Genomic DNA, 18,492 nt, shown 5'->3' with positions numbered 1-18,492 from the left:
GTAGTGTTCTGTATTTTATTACTGAATTCTAGGAGCATGCATCGTTGATCAACACTAAGCAAGTGTCGTAAACATGCAGAGACACAGTACTAATCCAAAAAGTCTGCAAACTTGAATCTTTATATGTGGGCAGAACTCATGGTGATCAATGCAGTGTTATGATGCTCAGGTCATGCTCTGCAAAAACTTATGCATGTTGAATAACTTTGTTCACATGCACAGTCTGATTAAGTCTGCAAACCACTTTTTACCATATTTTTATTTTAAAGAATATGCTACCATTTAGAGAAGATGGAAAATTCAGTTCCTCTGAGAATCAATCTAATTTTTAATGGAAATTGCAATATTTCTTAAACTTGCTTTCAGATAAGATCAGCAATGAAATGTGCAGCAGTAAGAAAACAGTAGATACAGTATTCACTAAAATACATACGTGATCAACTCAAATGTATTAATGAGTTGTATATTGAATAGCTTAATGGCAAATATTTTCCTGGGAAGATTGTCCAGAAATAAGACTGATGGTTTCATTTCCCTACTTTGAGGAGATTTTAACCCAGAATGTTTGCCCATTTCCATAATACGTAAAACATCAATACAGGGAGTATGCAGGGTCTCCCCTCTTTTCTTGATACTGTTTTTAATGTTGTTTGGATCAAGACCCAGAACTCAAACATCCTTCATGTAGGAAGTTGCCCCAAACAAGAAGCTACAGCATGTTATTGCTCTCAGTGTTGTATTTTATACAGAGTGGAAGGGTACTAACAAGGAGACCAAAGCAGGCAGCGTTCTGGGAATGCCATTTGCTGGGGGAGAGGAGTCAAGCAGCATATGATACAGTACAGTAATGGGAAGTCTCAGTTGAGATCCTAATTCTGAATCAGGCACAGAGTAGATCTGACTAGTTTCCAAAGCTGAAGTTTAAAAATGGCTCTGGCAGTTCCTAACCCTGCATCATGTGTGTTTATCAAGAAAGTGAATGCCCAAATTCAGCCCTCTGCTCTGCTGAAGGTGCACTCTTGGTGAGCACCCTAGGCACAAGGCAATCAAACTGCAACACGGGTTACTGACAGAGACTACATTAGACATTTTTGTTTTCCTTTTCTTTCTGTTATTGCAATAAAAAAGCCCTGAAACCATGTTGCATTCATGTCACTGCGCTTCTGAAGAAATGTACTCATCTATCACCTCTGTGCTTTTGCAATCCCTCCCACAGTCTGTGAAACCTACAAATGCCGCCTGCCCTGTTCTAGTGACCAACTCCAGACAGATCAAGGTCAATTTTTGGAGGTTATTTTCAACTTTTTTACTGTTTATTCCAAGCTTTTATTCACTCAGTAGAACCCTTTTAGTCATTCTTATTTTGCTAATCCTCATAGTACATACGTGTGATCCATTGGAAAACCTAGCTGTACATCTGACAGAAGCTTACATATCTTCCCAGCAAGTGCAGGAACTTCTGCATCGATCAGTTCAGAGAAGACAGCACCCTCAGGGCTGGCAAGAGTTGTACTTGCTTTGTCTCAAGCCTGCTCCCCTAGCCAAAACCACTTGCAAACTCCTTAGCTATCACAGCAATTGCAAGCACTTAAAAACCCGTATTTTGGAAATATTTCTCTTACATGCCTCTCACATTTATTTTGCATTTAAATTTTGATTACATTAGGGAAAATGCAGTTCTCTGCTGTTAATGATACACAGTTAACATGCTAAACTAATTAAAATGCGGATTTTAACTTTGCTTAGCTCATATTTTTGGCAAAACCGTCTTTACCTATACATTAGAACACATTTGCTTAAATATTACTTGAGATACAGCTTCAGACTTAAGAACACTCTAGAGGGTTCTAGGGAAATTTATAATACACCTCAGCAGTAACTAAGGCTCAGTTGTAAGTATTTTGTCATGTATGTAATCCTCCTGAGGGTGATAGAAGTTTCCACAGCACAGATTTTAGGATGAAGTCCGGAGTTTAAAGGCCTTGTCAATATATAGAACGCCTTGGGGAGAAAAGATAGCACAGTTATTTTTAAAGTTAAAAATAATTCAGAGGCTTTTCCTGTCTCCCACTTAGAGGAGAAAGAAAATTAATAAAGTGACAAATAAAAATCTTTCTTTCTTTCTCCAGTACTTCCTGTCACCCAAATGCACAGGCACGTGTTGACCCTAACTGCGGTATATCACAGAAGGCAAGAAATGAAAGGGCACCAGCATGGCACATACAGACCAAGTGTCCTGATACCTGAGGGCTGAAAGAGGAATAAAATGACACCAAGTTGGGGCATATAGTCACAGAAGTAAAATAATTAATTTTTAGTTACAGGTTAAACAAAGCTACCACAGAGAAAATCCTGGGACTCCTCTACTGGATCTCAGATCACCTCTTAAAAGTTGAAATGAGAGGTAACTTTCTTGTCTGTGATTTATTTCTAGTGATACTGTAAGACAAAGAACTTCCAAAGAAACTTAATAAATGCAGCTCTCAGAGGTTTAACTAAGAGGGTCATCATCACTACCTGCATTGACCCAGTGGAGATGGTTTAATTATGCATAAGGTGGGCAGGGAAAAATTAAGCTTTAGAAGTTTGTTAGGTGTAAGTGCATTACAGTGCAGGTATGTTTATATATAGAAGTTACTCTTTTACCAGGAGGATTGTAAGGACATTGTATGGACATTAGAAAGGAAAGGCAAGATTATTTTGCTTAGTTCAAATGTTTTGTGTATTTTTTAGAATTATTTTTGTATACGATGAAATACAAAGCTGAGGTGTGACAGCAGTGGAACAATGAAAATTTAAGTGATGAAGTTAGTTTGATACAGTAATTAATGTTAATAAATGCTTAGAAAAAATACTTGCAAAGTACATAAAATAAGATTCAAAAGGCATGATCAGAAAGGTGATTCTCTCCAGAGTTTTTCCTCAGTTTTCTTCTACCTAAACATAAATTAGTGCAGTATCTGTAACACTGTAATAATGATCAGTGGCAAAACTTACAATTAAGACACCATTGTGGTTATAGTTTTCAATGTGAAAAATAAGTCCAAGGGAAACGTCAGGAACTAACATTTTCTATTTTGAAAACGACCTTTTATTTTTCTTTTGTCCCTGAGTAAGGACCCCTATTCTAGTGAAGAAACTAAAGACATACAGCAGTTTTCAGTGTTCTGGCCTATTGCAGAATCATAGAATCATGGAATCACAGAATGGCTTGGGTTGGAAGGGTTGGAAGAAGATCATCTAGTTCCAACCCCACTGCCATGGGCAGGGACACCTCCCACCACACCAGGCTGCCCAAAGCCCCATCCAGCCTGGCCTTGAACACCTCCAGGGATGGGGCATCCACAGCTTCTCTGGGCAACCTGTGCCAGTGCCTCACCGCCCTCATAGAGAAGAATTTCCTCCTAACCTCTAATCTAAATTTCACTTCTTTTAGTTTAAAACCGTTCATCCTTGTCCTATCACTATCCCTTTTTCCAGTCACCGGGGGCATCACCTGCATGCCAGGACTTTTCAGATATGATGGAGAGAGGCTTGGCAACTCCATCAGCCAGTTCCGTCAGGACCCTGGGATGCGTGGCATCAGGCCCCATAGACTTGTACCTGTTCAGTTCCATCAGGCGGTCTCGAACCTGCTCTTTGCTTACAGTGGGAAGGACTTTGCTCCCCCAGCCCTCACTTGCAGGTTCAGGGAACCGAGAGACATTGGCAACCTGTCTGGCAGTGAAGACTGAGGCAAAGAAGTTGTTGAGTACCTCAGAAGTTGTTGAATACCTCCATGTCTGTCATTACCAGTTCTCCCTTCTCATTTATCAGAGGGGGAACACTCTCCTTGGCCTCTATTTTCTGGCCAAAGTACCTATAAATCCCTTCTTGTTATTCTTTGCATCCCTTGCCAAGCTCAGTTCCAGCTGTTCCTTGGCTTTCCTTACCCCATCCCTGCACATCCAGACAGCATCCCTTTGCTCTTCCCAGGCCACATGTCCCTGCTTCCACTGCCCTTGCAATTCCTTCCTACACCTCAGTTTGACCAACAGGCCCTTGCTCAGCCATGCTGGTTTCCTGCCCTCCCTGTTTGATTTCTTACACGTGGGAATGGAGAGCTCTTGCATATCAATCTAAAGTCTGATTTAAGATTGGATTTTCAAAGAAGTTAGCCAAATTATTTACAGAATGAAAGAATACTGTATAAGCAAGACCATGAATAGTGGGCTACCAGAAAATTCTGAAGGAAAAATCAAAAAGGTCAGTCATGAGGCTAGTGGCAGGGAGAACTAGTCAAGCAGGGAAAAGAGGAGGAAAGGTGTATTTTAAAATGAGAATGACAAATGAGATAGCTAATTGATATCTGCTTCCTGTGGTGTTAGAGAACTGGCATCGCATTGCTCACAGATGATATTGGAAATGCATCGTGAGAGGTGATGAGATTTGTGGGGGATTTTGGAGTCAGCCATGGAAGGATTCTGGAAGCAAAAGGCACTTTTAAATTGATTGTGATGTGAATGAGGGAGAACCAGGAGAATCGTTTGAAAGTGGGAGCAGTACGGTGACTTTCTCCTCAAACACAAGAAAGAAAGCAGTGATTTTCTGTCTGAAGTGCAGCACAGACTGCAATTATTTCTTGAGAGCTTGGAGAAGAATCCAAGACCAGAGATGAGAATTTTGTAGTGTCAGTTGTGCTGATCATAGGTGGAGAATATTGTTTACTTTGGTACTACAGGCTGTAAAACTTCCTAAAAATGCTGAAAGCAGCAGACTTCATTTGCCTTTTAGTAAGCAAAAATACAGCTTACACATGCATGCTGGACTGTTAGATGCCTGCAAAACTGGATGTCTTCCTGAAGATTTGATCATGTTGCTGTTGCTAGCAAATTTCTAAATAAGCTCATATGAAAAGGAAGCTCAGGATTAAGTATTATTCCAAAGTTACAGAAGGAGGCAATTTGACAACTGGTATTTAAGGAAAGATGAATGGGAGTGGATTCGCAGGATCTTTTACTGAAGAGACTGAAGATACTGCAGTACTCACAACACATGAATAAACAAGCCAGAAAAGGCGATTAGGACTGCTTTAAGGAAGATAGGGGCTGAGAGTTGAAAAGAGAGAATTGGTAGGAATCAAAATGTAGGTACTCTTGTACTATTTTCAGCACTGAAATACGTGTTCAGAAATAAAGCAAGCAAAAATAAAACCTTACATTAGAGCTTTTTTGCCAGTTTTGGGTGGAGTTGTAAATTGCAAACCAAAACAGTTCTTTTATGAAAGTTCTCCTGTATTTGATAAGTCTCTATTTTAATGTTATTTCATAATACAGTCTCAATTTAAAATACGAAAAGGAATAGTAAATATAAACAATATTAAAAGGAAACTTAAAATCATTATGTGTATCTTTACATTCACTAGACACTTTCAATTGGAAATTATGGCGCAGTATGAAACATCTATTAAGAGCATTCACGTGTTGAAGTTATACTGCATGTTTTGCTGGGTTGTACAGCAAAAAAAAAATATTTATTTCTTCATCCAAATGTTTGCAGATCTAACAAACAGCTTAACTGACATGTATGATTGTGAAAACAGCAGATCTTTGGAGATTATAGGACAGTATTTTTCCATGGAAAGGTTTAAATAAGTTTAAAAACTTATTTCTGAGTCTCACATTTGTCCAGAGAACTGAAGTGGGCTTTGTAATCGGTATGCTGAGATAAGGCCAAACAGCACAGCTCTGACTTTGAGTATCAGGTTCCAGTGTTACCAGTAAGGAAAGGAGACTTGAAAAATGCATCTTCTGGAGCTACTCTATATTTCATGCTGTGGAGCTGAACTCACACCAGTGTATGGAAAGGATCAGGTTCTGTGGCTCTACTGGATCACACCAGAGAGCCTCCAGAGCGTACGAACCTCCACGGTGATGGAGGTTGTATTTATTTTTAAGATATCATGGGTAAAATGCGATCCGTATGGTATAACGTGTATGTTTGGTAATGCAAATTTGTCTCGTGCTGTAATCAGTAAGATAGATGCAATTCCAAATCCCCTGCTGTTCCTGCCCTTTTTCTTTTCTTTCTTCCACACTTTTCATCTTTCTCACCAGTTTTCCCACTCCTTCTCCCCACCCTGAGTTTCCCTTTTCATACAGAGGGCTTCATGAGTAAATTGGCAATTCAAGCATTTCAAAATGATGGAAAATTCAAGAACATAACATAGTTTCATCATATTTTGTTAACTACTTCTGCCAGTTAATTCTATAGATGAACCTTACTAAAGATAGAATTTGAAGGAAAGGTAGTTAATGTCTGGAAATCAGTACCCCTAAAATTTTGTAGGCATATAGTTACATTTATTATCTTTTCTGCTTACTTTCTTTTCTACTTTTGCATTTTTAAAGAAAATATTTTAATATATACCATTTATTCATAAGTTCTTGGAAGTTCAGTTATTTTTTTTCACTCTGAAAAAAAACAAAGATTTTTGTGGCTGCAATATTGTGGATGAATGATGTCTTTAACCGGTAGAAATGCTTCAAAGCAGGTTGAAAGGAGGACGCTAGGTTTTCTGAAATGCTTTCTGATTGAATATGAGATATGGGAGCATCCAACTTGCTTTAACAATGAAAACTTTTTTTTTTTTTTTTTCCATGTAAAAATAGATCATAGTGCAATGACCCCTGAGGGAGAGAAAGGATGAAAAAGACATAAGTGTGTTTCTCTAAAATCCTGACTATATTGTTACCATCTGTGTCAAAGATGACCAAATGCGAATTGCACTGCTTCCTGTATTCTTTGAATTAAGGCTTCATGTGTGCTACGCTGTTTTGACCTCTTCAAAATTTTGTAATTTAATTAGCAGTTTCTTTTTCCTTATCCAACTCGTTCTGAAGGGGAAAGAAAGAACAGACCTTTACCACTGTGAAAATGCTTCATTCTTTTCTGAGTCACTACATATTTTGAATGCAGTTTTTATGAATGCATTGTATGAATTTAAAGCAGAAGGAGGTAGAAACAATAAGCAGTGTTAACCAGTGGGGATTAAAGACTATCTGAGTTGGCTAGGAAAAAAATTTGCTTCTCAGTCACTAATTTATAGACTTGCCAGGGGATTTGCCCAGCTGCACCTGCCTTAGCAAAGCGTTCAAATGTGAATTAGTTGGTGCAAAAAGTTGGCAGAAGAGTAGGGAGTTTTTCACCTCAAGGTCACTGGTTAGAATCAGGGCAGGCTGTTAATGATTTAATGCTGTTATGGTCTGATAGTTCAGAATAAATGTGTCTATATTCGAAAAAAAACACCCTTTTCTAACTGACATAATTTTACAGGAATATTCAAGTAGCAGGCACGTGCCTTAGCTGCCTAAAAGTTTGGTGTCCTGGCTAATCTCGTTGTCTAGGCTTCATCTGTAATCCATTGGGAGAGGGATTTTCAGAGTGATTCATAATCTTCTAAGATATATGTCTAAAATAGATGAGATGACTCATCCTCTGGAAGTACCTGCCACTTTGTTGACGACAGAGGGAGACCTAGATGACTAACTTACCCTAGATAGCTCAATTCCGGACTGCTAAGTAATAAGAAAGAGATCTCAGCACCCATGTCTTTTTCTTCTAATGAAAGGTGGCTGAAGTATGCAGGCGTGAGGAAAAGGTCTGTAAGACCACTGGTCATGTGGAATATGCTGAAAAGATGTGGACCTACATTGCTGCCCTGCTGTATCCTGCATGAATATGTTGATTTTATTTTTTGGTAAATTAACCTACGTTGAGGGCAGGAAAAGAAGGTGTTCCTTTGTCTTAAAAATGCTGCTGGAAAAGGATATGTTATTTGTGTTACACAGAAGTATGAAGCAATGGGCTTGATATTTATTCTGTACAAATTTCCATTATTGGAAATAAAAGTTTTGTATTTACGCCAGTGGAATTAGATGTAAAATCCATTTTGCTTGATATTTATATTCTAAAAGTTGTTCACATGCTGCCTAAGTACAGCATGGACTTTGAAGATCTGCAGGGGTATATACACGATACTACTGTACTGCTTCAGATACTCAGAATATGGTAGGGCTTTTTTGCAGAACTTACAACAATTAAAATTTAATCTCATTAGTATTTAATGAAATACAGTGACTTGGCCAATTTGGAAGTTGTGACATATCAGTGACTATTCAGGAAGTATTCACAAACCTGATTTTAGATACTGACCTCGCTTTCTAAATAAGGAGCTTAGACAGCTGTAACCAGTGGAGAAGAGCTGGCACCTCCAGGGAACAATTCAGAGCAACCAAGGTGAGCACTAAGTTAGTGCTCTGGATTGCACTTTGAAAGATTTATATTACTGCCTAGCTTGAATATTCTCAAATAACCTTTGAGAAACTTATCCTTCTATATTTGCAATAGAGGAAGCCTAGGCTGGTTTTGTAGGCTGGGAGAGTGGGCAACGTGAATACTACCCTTATTGTTTCCTATCATCATTTTTAGTACAGCAATATGTTGTCAGCTCAGAACAGAACATTTTTATGAACATACTTAGAATATATTTCTGAACCTCAGGCTTAGTTTGTATTACAGGTGGTTGCTGCATGGTTAATGTTTATAGCATTCTCGGTTTTAAACTTTTTTTCTGTTTTCATTTAATTGACTGAGTACCCCCCACATGCCCAGAATAGTCAGCAAAATCCATTTGGTTTTCCCAGAAAGTCTGTCTTCATTTTGCATGCTCCCTGGCTGAATCATAAACAACTCTAATCTCTCTTATATCTGCAGGGCCTTGAGTTCTGAGCTGCTGACTGGCACAGACACGGCAAGCAAGACTCATTTAATGTTGCATTCAGATTGTTAGAATGCAGTGTTTTGGATCAGTCTGACAAATCTTATATTCTTCTGTTGGTCAACAGCTGCTTTAGCTAAAGCACTATAGTCCTACTGTAGCTTTGAAAGTACAATAACTCTGGTTAGATATTGCTCTGCTCAGATTGTTCTGAGCTTAGAAATTCAGTTGGTTGAACTCATTTGCTATGATTTGAAAAATGATCTACAGAGTTTAGGAGCATATTGACATGTTAAAATGAGATCTGTGGATTTTCCTTTCTTTTAATACTAAAGTCCAAGTTTATAGGTAAAGTGCAAAATCAGTGAAGGGTGAAGGGAATGCACAGAACAAAGACCTGCCTTGGCCAATCTCCATTACATACAGAGAGAAAATCACAAGATAGGGAATATTTCTTTCTTTCTGGGGGAGGTTTCAAGAATTTCCGGGAGAAAAGGAGGCACTGTACAAAAAGATGAGGGACAACTCTAAGTGCTGTACACTGGGTGTTGTCTTACAGTGAATGGGTTTAGATGACAAAATTACTTTAATATGGTAACCATAAGAAATAGTGAATGCATTCACTGAAGACAGTAAACAACCTTGAATCTGCTGGATAAGTTCAAATTTACTGTTTGATAATTCTTGTTTTAAAGACGAGGGTAAAATTGCAGAGGACACAAGGATGTATCCAGGGGAACAAGAACATAATTTATAGTCGCTGGAGCTGTTTGATGAGGCTCACTTACCAGATACCTGATAACAAGGAAGAACCAATCTGTCACTGTATGGTTCCGTACAGAAGATTTGTCTAGAACAGGGAGCATTAAACTGGCTAATGGAAATTACTTGAGCACCTACTGAATTAATTTTCATTTTAAACATGATATTGTTTAAAGATAACAACCGGCTGGACAGCATGTCAGGTTTTGTATCTGAGTGCATCTGTTAAAAAGGACTGTGAGAAGTTTGCTGGTTTTGAATATAAACCTGCCTGTGTTGTCAGTTAACATCTCCCCTACCTAGGGCAAAATTTTAAGTGATGCATAATAAAGTTAGGGCTAGGGTGTGAGCTCCTGCCACCATTACCTCATCCAAACTGCTATCATTTAATCAAGAAATGTAATTGTTTCTCCAGTGAGTGATGAAAGTGGCTCATTATATTTGATCTTTTTCGTACCATAAGACTACTGCTATTGCTAGCTCAGAAGACTTTTTGGCAAATGAAGAGACTGCTTGTTTGGAGCGTTCCTCTGTCAGTTTGAAATCCCCACGCTAGGGCTTCGAACTTGCTGTGAGTGCTCTGCAGTAGTACCAAGAGAGCTGAAATAATCAACAACAGGAGCCTTTTATCTCATGTCTGAAATCCATAGATAGAAAATGAATGTATATATAAATATTTCTCTTTAATATTTCACATCATGCTTCCACTTAAGAAGTTTAAACTTCTTTCTCTGCGAGTGGACATAAGCCAAACCAAGCCACAGGATTAATCATAAATAATTTACATGTAATCCCTCTACCAAGATATCCCACAATTTCATAAAGAATGAACACATGTTCTGAGAATACATAAGGATTGCTAAAATTAGCTTGCTTTAACACGCCTGGGAACAACACATGAAGCTGCTGTTGCAGTTTTTCTGACATAGCTGATCATGTTGCTAACTGTTCACAACAATTAACCACCTTTTTTTTTTTTTCCTTTTTTTTTTTTTTCTTAGAACCGCTTCCAGATTAAGAAAAAAAAATCTGCTGAAAATTCTGAACAATGTTGACTGGTAAAGGCTATACAACAACTATTGCTGAAATAAACAGGATTAGTTTGGGATTACTTTCTCTACAAAGACTCTGCAGCAGTGCCTTACTCCTCCTTGCTGAGAAACGTCAGCCCTTTCAGGTCTCCATGGTTATCTCACAGAATGAAAAGTAAAAGCATTCTGGGATGATTATATAAAGACTTGTAAAGGGTAAGTGCAAACTGAAAAACAGTATTTGAGGACTGAACAGTGCATTTTCAGATGGCTGAGTATGTGCGTGTATGGTTAGAGACATGAAGAGCAGCCTTAAGCAGTCCGCCATCAGACAGACATTGGTTTTGGGAAGGTGCAGAACAGGTTTCAGTGATTTACCAGTGAACATTTTAAACATGTACATATTGGTTTGATTAAGGCTACAAGACAGGATAAGTAGCTGAATTTTATGTGGAAACTACATCAATGGTTCAATTATTAAAATAAAACATCAGTAAAGCGCAAAATATCTAATATTCCTAAAACACCTGTACAAAAGAGATTTAAGAACACAGTTAAAAGGATGGGCTTGCATATGGATGTGCATACCATTAAGGCTGGGGAGCTGTGGATTTCTGCCATGTTCTGTAAGTGTAAGATACATAAATTAGAATTGCTTAGGGATAGTGTTGCTTGCATGAATCGCTTCTCCACTGTTTTTAATTTATGAATAAATGAGCATGATGTGACTACCCCTGTCTCGTATTGATCTCAAACTGCAGAAAATATCCTGTATGCAGTGGCTTGCAGATATATAATATCCATAAGCTATGTTTCTCAGTATTGATTACAGGTATGTTATGTTTACAGACAACTCAAAGCTGGGAGGACTGAAATATACCCAGGAGAGGTTTAATATTGAGGTGGAGAAATAGACTGAGAAAATCAGGATGCAGTTCAAGAACAAATTCAAAGTGCTGCTCCATTTAGATGGTATTTCTTATCTAAAATGTAGGCATGAGGGATGGATAGTGGTGCTTAGGTTAAGCATGAGTCAACAATGTTGCATTACTATAAAAATAGTAAACGTGCTGAGGAGATGTGACAAATCTTCAAGTATTGAAAAGACTTGGAAATAGGAAGAGAAAAACCTAAGAGAATAATAGTACAGAAGTACAAGAGTCTGGAAATATAAAATGGGCTTAAATCACAGGAAATTTTCATTTTAAATATTATTATTAGGTTATTTTTGCTAGGAATGTTGAAAGCACTGGGACTGTGGATGCTTCATGGCTTACCTGTTTATGAGCTGGTCAGACAAGTATCTGTCAGGAATGACATAGATATAATTGATTTTGCCTTGGGATTAGATACATCTTTTGGTTCCTACCAGCTCTGAATTCTATTATTCAATATGATAATAAAACTTTCCATGTTGTTTCATGCAAGTATGCATAAAGATGCAATTGAAAGGGAGTTTAGAGCCTTTGACACTAAGCACTGAATGAGACATACAATTTTCCTCCAACATAAAATCGACTTCTGTTTTCACTGAATAGTCAAACTTCTAATTTAGCTTTGATCTCATATTGCTCTCTCTGTGTCATTCATTCTTCACAATATTAGATCTTACCCATAGATTCCTATATCAGAATGATATCTTTGCCATCTTTGTCCTCTTGAGGCTTGGTAGGTTGGGACAACACAGAAAATGAAATTGAAATGACTGTGGCCTCCAAACTCAATTGAAATCGAAAATACGATGCTGCTGTTGAAAAGACAAAGCATATTCTGTGATAGATTAAATAAATGTCATATGCACTGGAAGTAATTGATCTACCCTACTTGGTATTGATAGGGCACCAGCTGTGCTACTGTAATGTAACACTCTTAGAGAGAATCCAGAGGACAATACATATATGAGAAATACATGACTGGTAAGAGACAGTAGAATACACTGTCAAAATGTGGAGTGGGGAGCTGTCCCTCTCATTTAGGTTCCTGACTTGCTCTCTAGCTGTATGTGTTTAGTTAAGAGATATAATGTTTAGTGAGGTGTATTGGTACATATCTATGTACATAAACACTCTTAGGGGAAGGACATTAACTCTTCCACTCTGTAAAAAAATTGTTATAAATGCAGGAGCCATCACTTGGGCAAGAAGATGGCAGTTTAATTTTTATCAAAAAATATATTCAATAAGTGTTTATATCTGAAGATTGTTCTAAAGCCATAGAAGCTCCATTATGTTGCTTCTTCTTGAACGTTTCTATAGGGAAGTTTTAGAAATAAGTTACCCAAGTATCTTTCAGGGCTGGTCTAGATATACTGATTCTTCTTCTCAAAAGGTTCATCCCCATTTGGGGACATTTACAAAGATAAATTCCTGCGTTTTCTATTATTTTATAGTGTTTGCTCTTGGTATTTGAAAGCAACTTTTTTTTCCTGTTTTCATTCTGTCACTGTGTTAGGAAGATCTAAGCCAGTGGAAGAGTAGCCTCCAGAAGGTAAGTGCTAATACTGCTGTGTAATGCTCTTGGACTTCATCACTGTCAGAGTATGTAACGCGGTACCAAACAGACCCTTTTTGTGGAAAACCTTAATGGTCAGAACACCATATGTTATTATTAGGACACATGGAGTGTTTTCCTCTCTGGGGACTTGTGCTACACCCAAATTGGCAGGCTTCGTGAGGCAGTTCATTCTTCACATTCTTGCATTTATGGCCCAACATGCCTATGATAGACTGCAGAAGGAGAGTACACATACAATACATACTTTTACACTAGCTCACTGATCCAACATACTTTTCCCAATCCACAGTTTTGAGGGAATAGACAATTTAAAGAGGAACTTGTATTTTATTTTATATTGCCACAGTAACCAGAAGTCAGGAGAGGCTGCGTTTTGCTGGGCAAAGCACATAAGCCTTAGTTTCCACCTCAGAGCACCCGTGTTTTCTGATTCCAACCCCTATTTATCTGACAATGCCATTTGCTAAAACAAAAGGCACTGAGAAATGCCTATTTCACAATATACCCCTACGTAAATAAAGAGGTGTTGAGGTGCGGATATATCCAAACCAAAAGGTTTGGTGTAGTTTTCAGTTACCTCACAACACTACCACTACTTCAATCCACTGTGCAAAGATCTTCCCAGACTGAAGTGACTCAGGATTTTGCACAGCTATTTGGTGCAATCGAAGGGTTTTTGAGAGTATTGAAAGGAAGGAAGTATTTCCACAGAATGGAAATTTAGGTAATTAGCATTATATAGGTTGTGGAGCAGATTTTGAGGCTTGCTTTGTGTATGTGTGTGTTTTCATAATGAATAAATAGACTGTATTTCCTAAAGCCTACTTTTTAAGTTCATTTTGCCAGCATATATGTTATAGGATATTAAAAGGGTTAACAATGAATATGCAGCCTTTATTGAGGAGGGACTTTTGCTCACAAACTGTTACAGTTTAAATGATCCCCGTCTATTTTAAGCAGAGATTGTTTCTGTTTGCACAGCCATAGCCCAAGTAACTCTTTTGTACAGAGTAAATATTTGAATAAAAGGCTGAAGTATGTGCAGTCAGTAACGTCTGTGAAACACTATTGGAAATCTGTCGTTAGTAAAAGTTTTCAAATTTGAGAAATTTAATTGTTTTTCTCAATTTCCTGTGAGACAAAAAGAAAAATCTAAGGAATTTTTCCCATTACATGTAAGTGACGGCAGGCTCATCTTTTAAAATAATCATCAATTTCCTTATTAGAAGTTCTTACCTGGATTTTTATAGAATTCTTCTAAAACACCATTTATCTTCTATTGAACAGTAGATTCCTTGACATAATTACATTCTGCTAGAGCATATTTGCATCTTACCTAATCTATCAAGAAGCATCTTTCCATTCTTACTCTCAAATTTATTCTGGGTTTTATTTTCAGAATTAAAAAGTCACTCTTCTTGTTAACTTTAAGCAACTCTTGCCTAATACCTGAACATACCACAATATATCTGCAGATAAAATTGTAAATATGCTATCTGGAGTTTATTCCTTTTTATTATATGGTCTCTCAATGGTTATGTTTAAAATAATCCCCACAAAAAATATGTCAAATATCTATTATGGTCCATTACCTTAATGTAAATCTTAAAATTAGCTGGAAAGTGTACTATGATTAACTATTAGAGAAGGGATATCATGTAGTCTCACAAGGACCTTGTTTAAAGCAAGGTATTTTGTACAGAATGCATGTTAATATTGGAGAGTTCAAGTGAGGAAAAATGTAGAGGACCTATATATAATCTGCGATTTGTAAACTGTGAATAATTAGGCTTTGATTGTCCATAGCATTATAAACCTCTATTCAAGATGCTTTCCAAAGGAAAATGAAATTTATGTTTTCTGTGTTCTTCTCTCAACTTTCTTTCCTGTTCCATGCCTCATGCCTATTCCTTTCAAAATGTTTGAATCTAGTGCCACATGTCAACCAAATCTGACGAAGGAGACAACTTTGAGGTAATTTTTATACAAGTTTCATGAACAGCATTCTGAAGATCTTGATGAGTTGGAGAGTGTGCAACAAGAGCAATAAAATGGCTTGGAGGTGGAAGGTTGAACTAGTCCACTTTGGCTACATGACAGTAAAAACTCTACAAAGGCATGATAACAAATCTATAAACACTTTAATGGTTTAAAAAAAGAGAAGAGTTATGTAGTTCAGTGAACAAGATAAAGAATTGAGAATGAAATGAAGAAAAACAAAATTGATCAGCTCTGGGGTTCAGTTGCTTGTGCTGTTATTTGTTCTCTGCAACAGTGCTCCTCAAGGGAAGAAGAGAAAGCCTCCTTTCATGGCAAAACACCAGTAAGTGACCATTTGTGAACAGTCCTATACGAACATAAGGTGTAGCTCATAACAAATTCCTAATTTAACAAATACAGCCCTTCAGGAGCTAACATGTCTGTGGTTTTTGATCTACTCTGAAATGGATGGAACATTGCTGAATCAATTTCTGATTGGATTAGATCATATGTTTAAAAGATTCCTTCTGGTCCGTTACATATGGTTGCACCTTTGATGTTGAGGGCATCATGCAATTTTCTTCTAGTTCTTCACCTGAAATATTCTTAAGCAGTGAACCAAAACTAGAAGACATACAGCTCAAGAGCAGGGATGTGCGCTATATACTTGTGAAGAAGGAAATGGAGGTTTGATAAGTGTTGATAAATGCTTACCCCAGTAAGTTGACTTGGTGAATTCCCTAGTAGAACTACCTGAAAAGTTCTATGAGATTTCTGCTCAAGTGGTCCTAGGACACCCACCTAATTCTAGCAAGTGATAAGGATGGAGCACTGGATGCTACGCTGCCTCCTTTTGGTCACTGTACTTCTGGTACACATTTAAAGAATACAAGAATCTCCCAATCTAGAAATATGAGGTGTAGCACTGTCCCTTCTGTAGGATGGCCAGGCCATTGCTTGGCACATCGCATTGCTGCATTCATTGTCAAGAATATTCCCACTGCTCCCCTACCCTCTCTGCTGGTCTGGTTTCACAGAGCTGGCCATGGCAGCAGCTGAATGAGACACAAAAGCAGAGCAGACCCTATGTGATGGGGAACTCTGTTTTTTTTCTTTGTGATGTGATTTTTTTTTTGGTTAAGCATGAACTCACAATCAAAGTAGTATGTTGTTTTTTCCCCAAATGTTTTTTTCTCCATCCTAACTGTAATTCTCTTTCACGTCTCAGTAAACCTAATCTGGAGCTGAGTTTGCGTAGCCTTTGGTGCACATTCTGCTGTATTGAAAATGTATACATTTTCTTGAACTTGGTCTGCATCTTTCCCTCCTTTAAGGAGGCCTCTGAAGAGGAACACTGAAGCAGTTCCTATGAGAAATTATGCAATCGATAACTGCTGTGTAACCATAGATGCACCTTTTTAAAAACCTTTCAAGCTGTTCACAAGCTGTCCATTTTAACTACATACACCTTTTTAGCCATTTACTGTCAATTTAGTTATCATACACATCTTTGGCTCTTCCTTTAAATGAGACTGTCATTGAATTTTACATTCATGGAGATATATGTAAATGCTGTAATATTTACACATAGACTGTGTTAAAACTGAGGCCCGACCGTGAAGCTGTCTGAAGTCCCAGGAGATACTTGGAAAAAAAAAAAAGGGGGGGGGGGATTTCAGGAATGAAAATGGAGATAATAAATTATTTGAAGCAAAAGCTCCAAGCTCCATGTGTTTGTGCAGCATCCAGCACAACATCGCCTTGATTATGCCTGGAGCTCTTGAGTCCTGTTATTGTACGTGACAACCCCCGATTACATTATTTATAAACTATAATTTTCCACTTTTTCCCTTTCTTGCCATGAATGTTTTTAATCTTCTCTCAACCTAGCTAAAGTTTTTTTCCCCCTCTTATGAATATGTATCTTCCTATTCATCATATATTAATTTGGAAGAAAAAAAAGAGAAGACCATTTTTAAAAGTTAAATAAACAATAGGCCCTAGTTTTAAATTAACAAAGGCATAATACTCAATATTCCAGGACTGAACCTAGCAATTCATCCTTTGTGGATCCCGGAACTTATTACCAACTCCAAAATAAATGGGCACAGTCCCAAATACTGAGATTGACTTGTTATCTGTATATGTACTTTTCAGATAACAGACATTAAATAATTCACTATACAAAGTCTTATTTCAATTAAAATGGTAAAACTGATAAAGAAGTTTTCTTTACTTTTGGGAGCAGATCTCTGGCTTGTAATTACATTAATTACAAATACACACAGTTGAAAAGTTGTTCACATGCAAATGCCCTTAATGAGAAGAAAGCAACGGGGAGTATCATTTTTAGTTGTTGCAGTTAATGAAAGTATTTGATTTTGTTTTAATTGCACTTTTAATAAAATAAAGTGCTCTCACAGTGATGAGATTTAACTAATACAGCATCATGCAACAGCAGCGCTAGAACTTCCAAAGGTTGGTGATGCTGGTTGGATCAATCAGCGTCAGGCCATGAGTGGAGAGAGGTGAATCAAGGAGCTCTTGTTCCTGGGCAATGCTATCTGTCATGAGGTGCTGATCTCTGGCTAGGAGCAGTGTGCTAAAGAACATGACCAAAATAAAAGCCTGGGAAGACATTTTATGCCTTAAAAATCACAGGGGGACGAGTAAATAAAGTTAAGTCTGAGACCCACTGTTTTCATAATTTTCTACCACTGAAGAGGGAGTTGGGAGAACCACTTTGAGAATGTCTGGTTCATTTTTTCTCTACTTTTTTCAGTGCAATAATTAACTAATCATTAGGAAAATATCCACACGCAGTCTAATGTACCCAAGTGTTATTTTAAAACCAAATAAAAACTAAGTCAAAATTGGAAAAAAAATATTTTCCTCCTTTTGTTTGTTTGCTTGCTTGCTTTGAAATGTGTTTGTGCACTGCAAGAGTCACTTCACAGAAAGTGGTGTGCTGTCTTGTTGGCCTCTAGTGTTTACACATTACATGTTAAAGAATCACCATCTAGTCTAGCCCTCTGTCCAAGAGACATGGTCAGCTATGCCTAAACTGTTCCTTACAGAAGTTCATTCCACCTTATCTTTAAAACTTTTGGTGATGGTGGCTTTCTAAGCATGGCTCGGTGTACTCTAGTGCTCAGTGCAATTATGGTGCAAGAAGCAAGGAAAAGGAATGCCTTCTGAAACTCTTTTCCATGGAAGGAGTTTACATCTAGGCTACATTAATCAAAGCCAAGGACTTTTTAATTGATTATTTTTTTCCCTTGGAAAAATGTTGTTTTCACTCTTTCTAACCTTCAAATAGTTTATTACAAAAGGGTTTGGACTTCCCTAAAGTTTTCTTAATATTTTATGAAACACTGTAAAGAAATTGCAGCAATTTTCTTCAAAATGATTGGTGGCAAGATGGATCATAGGATCATAGAATATCCC

Source organism: Anser brachyrhynchus (genome assembly GCF_964034855.1).
Source record: "Anser brachyrhynchus genome assembly, chromosome: 3".
Taxonomy (NCBI): Eukaryota; Metazoa; Chordata; class Aves; order Anseriformes; family Anatidae; genus Anser; species Anser brachyrhynchus.
Note: the sequence above shows the minus strand (reverse complement) of the source record.